This window comes from Mustela putorius, unplaced genomic scaffold (assembly GCF_011764305.1).
Source record: "Mustela putorius furo isolate JIRA1106 unplaced genomic scaffold, ASM1176430v1.1 tig00000095_pilon_pilon_pilon, whole genome shotgun sequence".
NCBI classification, from domain to species: domain Eukaryota; kingdom Metazoa; phylum Chordata; class Mammalia; order Carnivora; family Mustelidae; genus Mustela; species Mustela putorius.
The window spans coordinates 19,331,711-19,347,915 of NW_025421280.1; the positions used below are offsets into that span (position 1 = coordinate 19,331,711).

At 46.1% G+C, this 16,205-nt stretch overlaps 1 protein-coding gene across 17 annotated transcripts in view; it reads left to right on the forward strand.

Moving 5' to 3' along the window:
• Positions 1–393: 393 nt before the first annotated feature.
• The window catches only part of SFMBT1 (Scm like with four mbt domains 1), a 123,900-nt gene continuing 108,088 nt past the window's right edge, over positions 394–16,205 (forward strand). For 9 of the 17 annotated variants that reach the window (XM_045078943.1, XM_045078946.1, XM_045078950.1 and 6 more), the window contains exons 1-2: positions 1,260–1,396; positions 11,215–11,287. The gene's annotated coding sequence lies outside the window, so the exon portion shown is untranslated. Of the gene's footprint in view, positions 712–1,259; positions 1,397–1,961; positions 2,313–2,359; positions 2,379–6,799; positions 6,958–11,214; positions 11,288–16,205 lie in introns of those variants that run through there. The other 8 variants (XM_045078970.1, XM_045078945.1, XM_045078978.1 and 5 more) reach the window with 5 other exon arrangements.

Below are 16,205 nucleotides of genomic sequence, written 5' to 3' on the forward strand. Positions count from 1 at the left end.
TTGTCCGTTTGGCACCTCTCTTTCTTGCGGTGGGGCCTCTCCTTCCTTAAAGGAAAGAGTCGTCAGCGCCCAGTCGGAGACCTCCTCCCCGGGGTCGGGGAGTCGGGGCACTCCTGGGTCTCGGCTGCAGGAGGACTCCCTTCCGGAGGCAACTTCCCATAGCAAGAGGGGAGGAGGAGGGTGTCCCACCGGCATCTGCACTCGCAAGGGAAGGGGCGAGCTGGGAGAACCTAATCGCTGGTGGGCACCTTGGGTTGCGAGGAATCCTTGCAGCCACCTTTGAACCTCCGTTCCGGCTCCGGGCCCCCGATTCTCCTGCCCGAATTCGGCAGCCGTCTTACGCCCCCTCGCTAGGGCCCCGAGCCGCAGGAAAACTCGGATTTACAGGGCGCCTCCTGCGGTGGCCTGAAGACACCCAGTGCGCCTGGGGGCCCGAGGCTGACTTCGCAGACACCGGACACTTGGGTGCCCTTCCAGGTCTCGAAGGACGCATCAGATCCCCGACGTGGGCCAGGCGCAGGGACGCAGCCCTCTCTGGCTGCAACACGCGCCCATCTGGGCTCAGCAGCCGCTCGGTCCGTTCCTCCGCTCATGCCATCTTGCCCGAGGCGGTCACGTGCGGACGACAGCGGCGCGCTTCGCCCGGGCCCCGTCGCCGGGACCGACCTGTGGACGCCAGTGGGTTCTGTGCGGCTCTGTGCACACCCCGAGGTGAGGCGCGAGAGCCCTTCACTCGTGGGTCGGGTAAGGGACAGGGCGGGCGTTGGGTCCCCGGAGCGCATTTCCCTCTCGGGACCCGCCCGCACCGGCCGCCTTGCCGTCGGGGGCCGGAGGCGCCGCCGCTTGCCCTGCGCCGCGGCCTCGGGGATGTCCGCGGCAAGTTGTGGCTCGGGGCACGAGGGGCGGGGGTGGCTGGCGGCGCCGAGCACCCCCTCCCCGACCCCTCACTGCCCGAACACCTCGCCTTCCGCGCGGCCCCAGCCGGTCTGGAAGACTTGCGGGCCCGCTCGGGGAGGCCCGGCCCGGGGGCTCCCGGCCCGGGGGCGCCACGCGCGCGGCGCGAGGGGCGCGGGCTGCCGGGAGGAGCGCGGATGGGGGGGGGGCGCGGGCGCATGCGCCCTGCACCCGTGCCATATTGGAATGAGTCGGAGCGCGGAGCGCCGCCGCCGCCGCCGCCTCCGCCGGAGCGCGGGTGGAGGGGGGCGGGGAGAGCTGCCGGCCGCCCCGCTCCGCCGAGCCCAGCAGGAAGGAGGGCGCGAGCGGGCGAGCGCGGGTGGCGCGAGCGGAAAAAGCGCCCGCGCGGGGAAGCGAAAAGAAGGAAAGAAAGAAAGAAAACGAGCGCGAGAAGGGGAAAAGCCAGCGATCGAGCGAGGGCGCGCGCGAAAACTCCCGGCAGGTAAAAAAGCGGGGCCGCCAGCTGGGCCTTCCCGCGCGGCGGCCTGAAGGGGCGGCGGCGGCGCTGGGGCGGGGGACCGCGCGGCGCCCCCCTCGAGGGGGCCGCGCAACTTTGCCAACGAAAAACCGCCGGGAGCCGGCGGGCGGCGGGCGCGCGGGCTGAGGCGCCAACGGGCGGCGGCGGCACGTTGGGGGCGGGGGCGAGGCGGGGGGGTGCAGCGCGGCGCCCGCGCGCGGCCTCGCGCGCCCCCGCGGCCCCGCGCGCCGGCCGGGCGGGCTGCAGGAGCGCGCCTGGGCGCCTCGCCGCGGCGGCAAGCGGCGGCTGCGGCGGCCCGCGGCCCCGGGCGGGCGGCGCAGTGCGCGGCCGCCCCCGGGGCGTGAAAGGAAAGTGGCCGGGCGGCGGTACCGGCGGGCGCCCAAGTTCCCCGGCGCGCTGGGCCCGCCGCGCGCCCCTCCCGGCGCGTCCCGCGCTCCCGCCCGCCGAGCCCCCGCGGACCCGCCCCCCGGGCTCGCTCCGGGGCCGGGGCGCGAACCCGCAGCGGGGGTCGGGGGGCGCGCTGCCTGCGGGGCGGTCGGAACTTCGGAGGGCCGAGGTGGCCGCTGCGCTGTTGGAGAGCGTCTAGCGGCCGCCGCAACCGGTTGCTTCGGGCCAGCGTGGTGGAGTGCGCCGGGCCTCCCCGGAGCCGCGCGCGAGCGGGTAGTGGGCTCGCCCGGCACCCGCCGGCCGACCCCGGCCGGACCCGCTCGCTCGGGGCCCCGACTTGCGCTCGGGAGGGCCGCGACCGTTTCGATTTCTGTTTTAAACCGTGAAGACGAGACGGTGGAGAGGCGAGCAGAGAGCCCTGTGAAGCAAGGCCTGCTCTGGTGGGGAGCAGAAACGCCTTGTGAGAACAGAAATAAATTCCCGCGGAAAGGATGTATGTTAAGTTTTAAGCGAGATGTCAGCTGTTCACTGGGATCGGAAACTGAGCCGCAAGGCACAGGTCACCTGCAAGTCTTGTTCTGTGCGGAGAGTTGGGTGGGACACCCCGGGCGGAGGCAAGATTTCTATTTAGTGGGGGTGATTCCCCGCGGGTCGGTCACCCAAAGCCTTGCTGGTGAATGGCCCCTAGCGATGTTTTCCCGAGTCCTACTTAGTGACATAGTTTTGAGAACCAAGTAACCATCAAAGAGATTTGAAAGGAAATAAGATGGATTTTGCCAATCCCTGCATATACCTTTTCCTCCTGAACCACATTATAAAGATGTCACACTTGATTGCATCGCAGGAAAAATACGTGCCTGAAAATGTAATTGATCATTTGCCAACTGTCTAGAAAGGGGGAAGATGAGTGTGTCTTTGTGAGTGCACTTTGGGGCCTGTTGGCCTGGTATTTTGAGGAGCGTGTTGAATCCTCCTCTGCCACGGGTAGATCCAGAGTTCATATTTGTTTATAAGGTCACAAAAGTAACGGCCCGGTGGAAACGGGAGTGGCTCAAGCTTAGGACAGTGCTGTTCTACTGTTGTCATTGACTGGCTGCCTTATCTCCGTATGGTTCTTACCCTGAAGATTTAGTTTTCCTTATTTGCAAAATCAGAGAATGAATAGCTCATCTTTCTGCATGCTTTCAGATGTCAATTTGGCAACTTTTTAAAATGAGAGATTAAAAAAATCACAGTCTGTATTTTGACAGGTTCTACATAAAAGTGCTCACAATAAATATACATCTTAATTAAAATACATTTGGAAAAAAAAATCTTAGTTGCTACATCTAGTGTTATTTTGTGTCTCTTGTTTGAACAAAGACATTTACAAATGTATTTCAATGTGTTTTAAAAATTATGTATGTATTTTTAATTGAGGTCTAATTTACAGTAAGAACTTACATGACCTGTATGTCCTAATAACCACACTCAGATCAAGATGCACGGCACTTTCAGCCTCCCAAAGGGCTCCCTTTACATTGCTCTCATTCAGCAGGCACCTCTTCCCTCCCCAAGGTGACCACTTCTGGCACCACTGGTGAATTTTTTTTTTTTACATGACAGGGCCCTTTTAAGGGTGAGGGGCAATATTAAGCTGAAGGACAACAGGTGTGTAAACCTGGAGTTATGGTCATTTTTGCCATGACTCTAAATGCTTTTATAACAGTTTTTACACTTTTAACTACTGGAATTGTGAACTTCTTAGCCAGAAGGCTACTTGTCAGCTGAGGCAAGGCTTTGCAGATTTGGATCCGTGGTTGTTGGGCATCCTTGTGGTCACAGGTCCAGTACCGATGTGTTACTTCCCATTTTTGGAATACTGGTGTATTTCCAGACAGCAGGTTTGGAGGATGGATCATGAACTTTCCCAACAAGTCAGTGTTTAAGGTGTTAGTAGATGAATCAGTTTCTTAAAGCCTAGAATTTGCTGAGAAAATTGAATGAAAATTGATTTTTTAAAGTTCAGTGAATTAAAGAATGTGGGCATAAAGCTTTAACAACCTTTTAAGTGACAGCAATTAACTTGATTTATATATGCAGAATATTTGCCTGGTTTATCAAGTCGTTAAAACTCTAGTGGTGAAAGCAAAAACAAAAAGTAACTAAAAATTATGCCAGGTGTGGTTAGTTTTTTTGTTTTTTGTTTTTTTTTTAATTTCAACATGGTTAGGATACCTTTTTATATTGGCCCTCTAGGAAGTTGGGTTTTTTATATTCTCCACTGAAGCAAGTACTTCCAACAATTTGCTTATTCTTCCCAAATACCTTTTAATGTAGTCCTATACGTTTTCTTGTTTCTGCTCCTCAAGGGGAGGAGTTAGAAGTTGTCATTGAATTCTTGGTAATTCTTCGCAATGGCCTGTGTTTTTTACTGCAAGGACACCTATGTGATGCAGAGTTGGGAACAGTGTTAAGGCCTGTGGTAGGGATTTATGGGGGCATAGTCCGCAAAGTTCAAAGATTTTCTTTTGTGAAATGGTTTCTGCTGAATAATTCTGTTTTCTTTGATTAAGCCGGTCAGTTGATTAGCCAACAGCTAAGCTGGATTTGGTTATTCTACTCCCAAGATTCACAGCACCATTAGCTAAGATAGTAATCCATCAGTTAGTTAAAATTGATGCACTGGTTTTATGTATGTGTGTGCACGCGTGCACATCTTTTTAGATTTCTTAACTTTTGCATTGTCAGATATTTCACTTAAAATTTATTAAATTTTGAGAGATGCAACTAAAGATGCAACATGAGAAACAAAATGCATATAAAAGGGCATTATCTCTTTTGATATTTGTTTCTTTGAAAATTTTGATATTTCTCTTTAAAATTGCTTTTCCTGTCTATAACCTTGCTGGTTCTATAGGGTATTTTTGCTTTCACGATGGTAACTAGACTGGGCTTAGCTACAGAGTGAGGGTGTGGATGTAGACATCATTTGACTCTGAAGTCTATACTGTCTAAACTTCATTGACCTTTCCATTAAAACTTCATGTTATGTTCATATTAAATAAATGAATACAATCCAGAAAGCAGACCATTGTGTAGGCAGGTTCTTTTGAAAAAAAAAAATTTTTTTTTTAAGATTTTATTTTATTTGACAGAGAGAGATCACAAGTAGGCAGAGAGGCAGGCAGAGAGAGAGAGAGAGGAGGAAGCAGGCTCCCTGCTGAGCAGAGAGCCTGATGCGGGACTCTCGATCCCAGGACCCTGAGATCATGACCTGAGCCGAAGGCAGCAGCTTAACCCACTGAGCCACCCAGGTGCCCCATTGAATGTCAAAATTTTTATATTAAAGATTTTCTATCTTATGATTTCCTATAACTTTGTAATTGCAGTGTAGTTTTCTTTTAGTAGATAGTATTTATTATCTAACTGGGATGTTTTGTAATTGAAAAAAATATTTCTCGTTATACATAGTTGTTAAATTGGATAAAAGTCTTTAGGGATTTTGGTTACTGGGGGAGATTTTGAGCCATTAGGCTTTAGGGAGTAGGATTTTGATATGACAGTTTCTTCAAGTGGTACTAGCCCCACTGGAAAATGATTTAAAATAAAAAGGATGGGACAGGTTCTTGCAAGTTCATATTTAAATTTTACAAAAGTGTCAGAGAGGATTAGAACAAAGACAAGTTAGTAGTAGAAAAACTATGATTTCACTGCAGAAGTTTTAACAAGTTTGAATGTAAACCTTTGCCTTTAACTCAGAGGCACCTGAAGATTTGTATCTGATTAATTTCTAGTCTCTTATCCAAGAGGATGTTTTTAACTTTATTCAGCTCTCTTAATCTTTAGATGACCACTCAAGGACATAATTAAAAAACAAAAGATGTAGCCTGTATGTTGTGCTACAAGATAATGTTTCAAACTTTGTGGTTTCATAGTTGGTAACTTCAGAGTCAAGCATTTGGCTGTGCAGGGAGAGGCTACAAGGCGGCATTTCTCATGGTGTCCAGGGCTGCCTGCAGGTTCTGTTTTGACATTTCTCCTTAATTTAGAGATGGGTTACTTGCTACACTGATTGATTTGGGGTGGTAAGGCAGTTGAGATTATGTGTTTGGTCTGGGAGGACATTTGGAGAAGGTCTTCGATGAGTGAGGGAAGGGAGTTTGTTGCAGTAGCAAGTGCAGGACAGTCACTTATTTGGAATGACAACAAGAGATGGGTGGAGAAATTGAGCTGTTATTAAAATACCTTGAGTTTTTCCTGCTGACATTCAATTTAATGTTAACCAACAAGTATTTTGATTGAATTCCAAATTATTAATTATTTTACCCTGAATAGTTTAAAAAAAAAAGTTTGAGGGGGCTGCTGTGTAATATCTGCTTGGTGGTAAGACTTCCTGTGAGTTGCTGGTAGTTTTTCATTCTTTTCACGTTAATTTGCTCCCCAGATTAAGAGTGCTTTCTGGTCTCAGAGTTTTTGTTAGTGTTCTTTCTTATGGGTCATTTTTTTGTAAAACATACTTTCTCCATGTTGAAAATAATACATAGTAATTTGGGATCATAATTTTAAGATACCATTTTAGCTCATTTTTACTTGTGTCAAAATAAATAACATTCTTGGAATGAGATGGTGACAACACAGAATCACTTAGCATGTCACCTGTCTAGAACATAGTTAACAGTGAGGAATTATACGTAACATAAAATTTCACATTTTATTTTATTTATTTTTTAAAAAATTTTATTTGAGAGAGAAAGAGAGATAGTTAGAGGTAGAGTACAAGCAGGGGAGAGGGGGAGAAGCAGGCTCCCCACTGAGCAGGGAGCCCAGTGATGCAGGGCTCCATCTCAGGAGCCCGGGTTCATGACCTGAGCTGAAGGTAGATGCTTAACCGACTGAGCCACCCAGGCATCCCAAAATGTCCCATTTTAAAAATGTACAACTCAGCAGCATTAACTACATTCACAGTGTTGTTCAGTTGCCACTGCTTTCCATTTCTAGAGCGTTTTCATCTTCCCAAACTGAAATTCCAAGGCCATGGACAGTAGCCCCCTTTCCTTCTCCCTGCCAGTCCCTGGCAGACAGCATTGTACTTCCTGTGTTACGACTGACAACTCTGGCTGCCTCAGGATCGCGGAGTCCTGTGTATCTGGGTTCTGGTGAGTGGCTGTTTCACCATAATGTCCTCAGGGCTTATCTGTACCGTAGCATGTGCATCAGAATTGCCTTGTGAGGAAATACGTTTTTAAAAAGATTTTTGGCAGCAGGTGAAATAGAGGTCACAGCGCCCTGTGCAGGAGGGCTCTTTTCTCTCCCTTGGAAGAGTCTGGAGGCAGCCCGCAGAGCTGTGAGAACCAGGTGCCTCTTCCTTAGATGCAGTCTTGGCACGCTTGGCTGTGGGGACGTCAGAGAGATGGAAGCGGAGTGGGCTAGCAGGCTGGGGGACGGGAGCAGGAGAGCGGGGTCGCTGCAGTCTGGAGTCTCACCTGGGTGGGGACAGAGAGACTTGTGTGTCCTGGGACTACATCTTCCCGGGTAATCACAGCTATTCATCGTGTTGGTCCGGGTCAGAGCCTCTCCCCAGAACAGTGAGCCCAGAAAGTTTGTGCTCAGATTGTCAACAAGCCTTCCGCTCTGAGCTGCGTGAGTCGGCGGTGACTCATTCGCCAGCTGTCCCGGTGAGTTGAGGTTTTGCCATATTGAACATCTCACTTCTAGTTTCGTGGAAAACTAGTGAGGGTTTAAAGAGGCTCAATAACATACATAATAATGATTTTACATAATTAATGCTTCAGATTTTAAGTTTATTGCATTGCTTTCACTGTGCATTTGTGTCATTCAGATAGCCAGTCTCAAGACCGGGAAGGCAGGTCTGACAGAGCTGAGGATTACGAGTGGAGCAGTCAGTAGTCCCAGAATGGCCAAAGATGTGGACGTTTTTTCTTTCACTATTCTTATTTTGTAGTACCTGGCCTGTGTTCATGGAGTACGCATGGGGTGACTCTCCCGAATGCTGTCCGTTACCAGGGGAGGGCGGGTCCTTTGGGGGTACTTCTGGATCCCCACCCCGTCACTATCTTCTTGACGAGGCTGCTTTTGACTATTTTTCTTGAAACCCTTGAAAAATTGATAATGTTTTGAAGCCTGGGTTTTGTTTTTGTTTTTGTTTTTATTTTTTGGTGCCTTAACTTCTCAGTTCTTAAGGAAATCAGAGTGGTTAGTTGCTGCTTAGAATTAGTAAGGTTTTTCTGAATGTGTCCATTTCTTTGGTGATTGATACTCTCCCTAGCACACTAATGAGCACCTTTTACTCCATTCTCTCCCTAGTGTGTGTCATGCTCCTGAATTGTCAGTTAAATATTGTGAAGAGACCAGTTTATATATGAGTCAGTTTGTTAATTTTTAAAATAAGCATTGGGGTTTGTAAGTAAACTGTTAGATGAGACATAATTTGTAAGTAAGCTCCCTGCCCAGTGTGGGGTTTGAACTCACAGCTCTGAGATCAGGGGACACAAGCTCTTCCAACTGACCCAGCAGCCGCCTCCATTTTGTTTCCTTTTTAAAGCTAATTTCCTAGCTCTCAAGCGCGAGTTATATTTGCATTTAAAATATGCATAGTTATTATTATTTTTAATACAAGTAACATTTTACACAAGTTGGAAAACAAACTTAGATCTCCTAGATGTTATTGGGGCCCTGTTTTCCTTATGCGGAGATAGAGGCTCCTGGGTGAACTGAGAGCCGCTTTCAATGACTTTTGCCAGACCCTGTTGCCTGTGTAGGCATGACAAGGGGCTGGGTAGGCCTAGCTCTGGCCTTCCCTGCTGGGGTGGGTGTCCCTTCTCTGCAGTGAGTGCTGGAGGGGAGGATTGCGTGACTCCTGCTGCCTCCTTAAGGCATTACAGGGTTCTGAAGACATTGTCCCAACCCTTTACTTTGATTTTGGCTTCCTGTTAACTTGTCTGAAAGGAGCTTTTTCCAGAACACCTCTACTAGCGAAATCTTAAGTTTTGGTGTGTTGTTCTTCTGTAGCTTCCTCGAGGGGCTTCTGTATTCCCCTGTCTCATCTTGGACCTCATTGTGATTTCCTTTTGCTCTCAGAGTTCCAGCCCCTTCAGACCTGGACCCATTGTCCAGTCTTTCACTCGCTTCCTAGCCAGTACCCTTAACCTTGCCCTGTTGTCCTTCTGCAACCTCTGCTTCGTAGACTACCACCCCCAAGCTGTCTAGCCTGTGCTCTCTCTCTTCTTGGACACAGGCTATCTCGCATTTAGGGTCCCCTCTTGAAGTGGCCCTGTGCGTGCGTGGCCCCTGGGGTCCTGTCTTGAGGAAGAGCCTTTTCTTTTTGCCTTCTGTGACTTTTTCAGACCTTCCCTTGTTTCTCTGTTTACATCTGTCTTGTGGATTCATCCGTGTTCACCTCCCCCTAGCCCTTGTGCCTTCCTAACTCTTTCTGCTAAGCTTTACATCCACATGTCTGTTGCTGTCAGGATCTCCAGTTTGGTTGCCTCACTGGGCCCTCAAAAGACACAGGTCCCTGACAACCCACAGCCCCTCGTTCTACTCTGAAGCTGCTGCTCCTTCAGCAGGCCTGTCTGCCAGGTCTCTTTCTTGATGTTCCTCTTCAGTGATGGTGTTTGTTTAGTCCCCCCGGCAGCTCTCTTATGGAATGCAGAGTCTTCTTGAATGACCAGCCTCCGACTTAGGAATATTCATGCAAATCTGACTCCTTTGCTTTGAGACATTTTTAAAGCTAAGGAACATTTTGTTCAAATGAATCTTTCTAGGAAGCGCAGTGTGTAACATAAACACAAGTAGAGGTGTCCGGGAGAGGAAGGGAGTGAAGGGCCAGTGTCCGGTCCTGCCCTTAGCCAGCCTCCCAGTGCTGCCCTCCACCTCCTCCTCCTCGAGGCAGGTTTGGCATCTGGCCCCTGGACTCTGTGCGTGGAGCTCCTGCAGTTACTGCCAGTACTGTCCTGAGGGCACTCTGTGTATTTGAAAATCACTTTATCTGTTTTGCACCCCACCTCTTTCCCATTGGTTTTCCTTTGGAAAGTTTTAATTGTGACTGATAAATACAAAATTAGTGCCAGTGATGAATCTTGCCAAGGAAAAGGAAAGCCACTTTGGAAAGTGAAACTGGGTATTAAAAAGAGCCAGCTCCATTAAATGCTGAAAACTTCACAAGTGCCCAAGGGCTCCTTTTAAAATTGAGTCTCTCCTGACTGTACCTTTCTGTCTTTAAAGCTGCATTTCAGTAACATGAACATTCAAGATAAGCTTAGTTTAATTTTATGTTTTTGTTTTGTCCCTTTACCAGTATAGCAGGTTTATTTAACCCATAATGTAACTAAAATATTTGCATTGAAAAGTATAAACCTTGTTCTCTTGACTCCAAATGTCCCCCCCCCGCCCCCCGCCACAATCTTCCCTGCTCTCCAGTCCATCTGACAGACTGTGGCCAGAAGAACTTTGTCAACAAACGTGATTGTATAATGTAAAACTTCCACTGCCAGTAGGGTGAAGTCCAGACTCCTCAGGAAAGCAAGCAGAGCCCTCGAAGAGCTTCCCTTCAGTGACCGTCCCTATCACCTCCCTCTCGCTCGCTGACACCCTGCTCTTCATGCATCCTTTTCCCGGGAGGTCCCTTTGTCTAGAGTGTCCTTCCAGTAACACAGCACTTCCAAAATGTCAGTCTTGCATGGACCACTTTCACACTTTTTTGCCATGTTTGATTACTATAATCATTCTTGTAATATTTAACAAGTTGACTTTTAAAAATTGTTCTTTTAAAAAAAAAAAGATTTTATTTATTTATTTGAGAGAAAGTGCACACGGGATGGAGGGGCAAAGGGAGGGGGAGAAGCAGAGTCCTTGCTGAGCAGGGAGCCAGACCACAACCATGCGGGCTCCAACCCCGGACTCCCGAGATCATGACCTGAGCTGAAGACAGACGCTTAAGCAACTGAGCCACGCAGGCGCCCCTAAAAATTAGACTTTTAACTTAAAAGTATTATTACATTTAGAAATGAAAAATAGTGGGGTACCTGGGTGCCTCTGTGGTTAAAGCTTCTGCCTTCGGCTCAGGTCATGATCCCGGGGTCCTGGGATCGAGCTTCGCATTGGACTGTCTGCTCAGCGGGGAGCCTGCTTCCTCCTCTCTTTGCCTGCCTCTCTGCCTACTTGTGCTCTCTGCCTGTCAAATAAATAAATTTAAAAAAAGCTTAAAAAAAAAGAAATGAAAAATATTGAAATATAAATAATAGTAAATCTAATCAGTTTATAAAAATACAGTTCTTCAGTAAGTTTCTCAATAAAACCCTTTCCTTGTATTTAAAAACTTTTGAAACTATGAACCTGATGATGGATGATATTAAAGAGTTGTTGATATTTTTTCTTTTTTCTCTTTTTTTTAGGTGTACTAATGGTGTTGTGATTATATAGGAGAATGCCCTTTCTACTGGGGGACAGCAGCTGAAGAGTTTAGAGGTGAGATGTCGTCATGTCTCCAACACTTCCAGGTAGCTCTGGAAGTACATGTATATGCCCGTGTGTAGACACAGAGAAAGCTTTCAGTAGATTGTTAATCATTTTTTTAATCCAAGTAGAGAGTATTTGGAATTTTTTCTACATCTTTGAAAACTTTGATGAAAGCCTCTATTGGTTGGGAGCATAAAAATGACTGTAAGAAAGTTGGTATTCAAAAAAGTCTTTAACCCCAGCTCACGATGGGTAACAGAGACACACACACACACACACACACAGATAAAATTCTTTTTAAAAGATTATTAATTTTAAAGTTGGGCTACAGTTGACATTCAACATTGTATTGGTTTCAGGTGTACAGCATAATGGTCAGTATTTGTATATATTGGGGGACGGCCTCTGCAGTAAGTCTGGTTGACATCCGTTACCATACACAGTTAACAAAAGCCTTTTTTCTCTTGTGATAAGAACTCTTTTATTCTCTTAGCAAATACATGGTACAGTGTTACTACCTATAGTTGCCGTGCTGTATGTTAATCTCTAGGACTTAATTTTAAAACTAGAAGTTTGTGCTTTTGAAGTTCTTAATAAAATTGTATTTAACCAATACCTGTGAAGTTGCAGTTGCAAGTGTTATGTGTTAACTTTTTTCCTCCATTCCACCATAAAAATCCTACGTAATATACTTTAAAAGAAGGAGTCTTTGTAGCGCCTACATTTTCTTGTGTCCCACCAGTGGCTTGGGTGTTGCCCAGAGGGGAGTGCACTGAGGAAATCCCTGCTTGCCCTCTACAGGACTCTGATTCCGGTCTTGTGTGAGGTCTTCCTTCCTGGACTCCTCCAGGCCCGATTACCCTTTGCCCTGGGTGCTCGCTGGCATTGTACGTGCTCCACTCTTATAAATATCACAGCTATAATCATTTGTCCCGTGTTTCTCATCTCCACCAGGCTGTGAGCTCAAGGTCAGAGACCCTGTGTATAGTACCTTGCACACAACCTAGCGGAGAGTAGAGAGCGGAGCAGCTCTGGCTGATGAGGGCACAGAAGCAATATTGCCACACGGCGGTTTGTAATGTTCTTTCTCCTTGAAGATGGATTGTGTTCTAAACAAGAAGCTATTATGTTTAATCAGATTCCCTCTTGTCACTCCCAGGCTTCGAGGCTGCCAGTGACTTTCCACAGTCATTAGAATAAAATCCAAACTCCTTTTGTGGCCTATAATGCCCTTTGTGGTTTGTCCCCGTCCTCTCTGCCACTTTCCCACCACTTTCCCACAGCACAGCCTCGTGGGTTCCCTGTCCCTCCAAGCACACCACACTTGTTAGCGTTTGTTCCTTTTCACCAGAAGGGGTTTGGCTCAGGGATGAAACCTTCCTTCAACATCCTTACCTCCACTCCAGGAGCTACATTCTCGTTAGTGTTTGGTTTTCTTTGTGGCACTATATGAAATTACCTTATTTCAGCTCATTTTAAAATTTAAATTAAAAAATTTCAATTTATTATATATGCTTTGAAGCCATACTCTAGAGAATATGAAAATCTACTCTGAGGATGTTTTTCCTTATTGTTCCTTGTGACAGAACTGGACAATGCCCTGATGCCTTGTTCTTGTGTTTACTCTTATAAACTTCATGAAGACAGGAACTGGGTTTTTTTTTTTTTTAATTAAAGTTTTCATCTTAATTCCAGTGTAGTTAACAGTGTTATATTAGTTTCAGGTGTACAATAGAATGATTCAGCACGTCCATACAACACCTGGTGCTCATCACGCATGGCCTCCTTGATGCCATCACCTGTTTGTTTGAACCATTTCGCCCCGCCTCCCACCTCCCCTCTGGTTACCATCAGTTTGTTCTCTTGAGTTAAGAGTCTGTTTCATGGTTTACCTCTCTCTCTTTTTCCATTTGCTTGTTTGTTTCTTAAATTCCTCATTTGAGTGAAATCATACGGTATTTGTCTTTTTATGTCATAAAAATGACATAAAAATTGTCATTTTTATGCTCCCCAACCAATACAGGTTTTCATCAAAGTTTTCAGAGATGTAGAAAAAATTCCAAATACTCTCTACTTGGATTAAAAGAAATTTGTCAATTTCTCTGATTGACTTATTTAACTTAGGGTAATATTCTCTAGCTCTATCCATGTTGCAAGTGGCAAGATTTCCTTCTTTTTGCAGCTGAATAATATTGCACTGTGTATATACACTACATCTTCTTTCTCCATTCATCTGTCGATGGACACTTGAGCTGGATTCCATAATTTAGCTCTTGTAAATAATGCTGCAGTAACATAGGGGTGCATATATCTGTTTCTTTTCTTTCTTTCTTATTATTTTTTTTAAAGATCATATTTGTTTATTTGACAGAGAGAAAAAGAGCAGGCACAAGCAGGGAGAGTGGGAGAGGGAGGAGCAGACTCCCTGGTGAGCAGGGAGCCCGATGTGGGGCTCCATCCCAGGACTCCGGGATCATGACCTGAGCCCAAGGCAGACGTTTAACCAATGAGCCACCCAGGCGCCCTGTGTGTTTCTGTTTCAATTAATGTTTTTGTATTTTTTTGGGTAAATATCCACTAGGGCAATTGCTGGATTGGAGGGTAGTTTTATTTTTAACATTTTGGGGAACTTCCATGCTGTCTTCCCACAGTGGCTGCACAAGTTAGCATTCCCACCAACGGTACGAGGAGGGACTGGGTCTGTCTTAGTCAGCATGGAACGCCTGGTACTGAGAACGGAGCATGGCAAATACATCTATGTTACATGGGGGTGTGAATAAACAACCAACTTGTAAATGATCTAAGGAGTAATTTTTTTTTTAAGCCTGGACATTTTTGTACAGTATTACAGTTCAGTTCTGGATGTTCAGAAATTTTTTTATGAGGAGTCAATATTTTGTCATATTTTGCTGCTTGGTGTCTGTTTTAGTTAATCTTTTAGGTTAGCAACATTTCTTTCATTTTCATTAGCATATTAACTTATGTCATTATTTTTGCCAAGGCACCTGCACATTTATACATCCTTAAGAAACACATTTCTGCTAGTAAAAATCCAGGTGAAGGGCATTAGCTCGAGGCATTTGCTTCACTTCTCATGGTGGTGGGTGCAGAGACGGTTTGCCCGGTGTGACTGGTACATGAGCCGCAGGCGGGGCTTCTGGATCAGACCCAGTGGATCCACTGTCCTCCCGCTGTTCATCGAGTCCGTGTTCTGGGGGTCCTGAGACCAGGGAAGGCATCCACAGAGGTGGAAGAAGGTTGGACATGCTTACTTGGGCTTTGCCTACAACCTCCCTCCCCAGTCCTGTTTGGAAATGGGGAAGTTTTGGAAATTTTGAAGCTATGGGGGGAACCCTCTAGTTTATGACTGAGTTAACTTTTGGCTGGGGTGAGTTTAGGAAATTCGGACTCTTCAGTAATACTAAAGTTCTTTGTTGGTTTAGCGATAAGACAATCTTAGATGAAACTGTTTCTCATAAAATGTGATTGGAACATAATAATAACATGAAATGTAACTGAACTTCAGTTATGGATTTATTAATATATTTGAATCATTTAAACTTTGGTTACAACAAAGGGAAACATTTAAGAGATTTATGCATCTTGGTTGGGGAAGCAAGAGCAATTTTTTTTTAGCATTATGTCTAGAAATTGAACATTTGTGGTTTTGAAGGAGGAGGGTAGAGTGGACCTCTCTATATCTACCTTTGTTTAAATAAATTCAAATATTTGCCACAAAGAATTTAGAGATAGGTAAGAAATGTAAAATTGCTGTTAAGAGGCAACACTTTTCCTTCCACTGCTTTGATTTTGTCATAATCCTAGACTTAAATACTTACTGATTTTTTTAAAATAGGGAGATGTGTACATAGTAAAATGTTTTTGAATTGTACAAAAGAGTGTATTCCTTAACTGAGACCCCCAGACCCTCAGTCCCTTCTGTAGGCCACTCATTGTTAGTTTCTTTTTTTCCCCAGAAAAATTCTATTTGTATAAAAACATATAGTTCCCCACCGACTTAAAAAAAACAATTGGTGGTACTCTTCATTTAAATACTTTAGATAGGGCGTCTGGGTGGCTCAGTGGGTTAAGCCTCTGCCTTTGGCTCAGGTCATGGTCTTGGGATCCTGGGATCGAGCTCTCTGCTCAGCAGGGAGCCTGCTTCCTGCCCCCCCACCTCTGCCTGCCTCTTTACCTGCTTGTGATCTCTCTGTCAAATAAATAAATAAATAAATAAATCTAAAGAAAAAATTAATAGAACCTTAGCTATATCCAAGTACACAAAGCTTGGCCTCATTCTTTTAATGATTACCTAGGAGTCTATTGTATGGATGTACCTTTTTTCTTTTCTTTTCTTTTCTTTCTTTCTTTCTTTCCTTTCCTTTTTTTTTTTTTTTTTTTTTTTTTTTTGTAGGCTGGGGCTTGAACTCACAACCCGGAGATCAAGGGCCACATGTTCTACCTTAGTAGGTATGTGCCAGGCGCCCCCAGGATGCACCTTAATTTATTCAGTCGGTTTCCTGTTTGTATACATTTTGGGTTATTTCCAGTCTTTTAATGCTACAACAGTATTGTGGAAATTATCCCAAATAACAACTGAATGTGCTTGGATTAAGATGAGCTGTCTAATACTTAAAGTTTTTTTCTGAGTTAGTGTATTTGTAGAGACCATTCTCCAACCACTTCCTGTCCCCCAAATGCAGAGAAGAAGCAAGTGGATGCAGTAGAGTCAGAGGACTTGGAGATAGAGTCGCACAGAGGCCTTCTGCCTGCTGGCCACTCTCCGCCTTCCGCTGCAGGCAGCGTCCGCAGATGCCCCTGCACCAGTGAGGCGTGGACCAGCCTCGAAGCCCCAGCCCTGAGTGCAGCCTGCCCGTTACAAATGTAGATAATTTGTTTTGTGTTTTGGTTTTGAGAAAATTGCCAC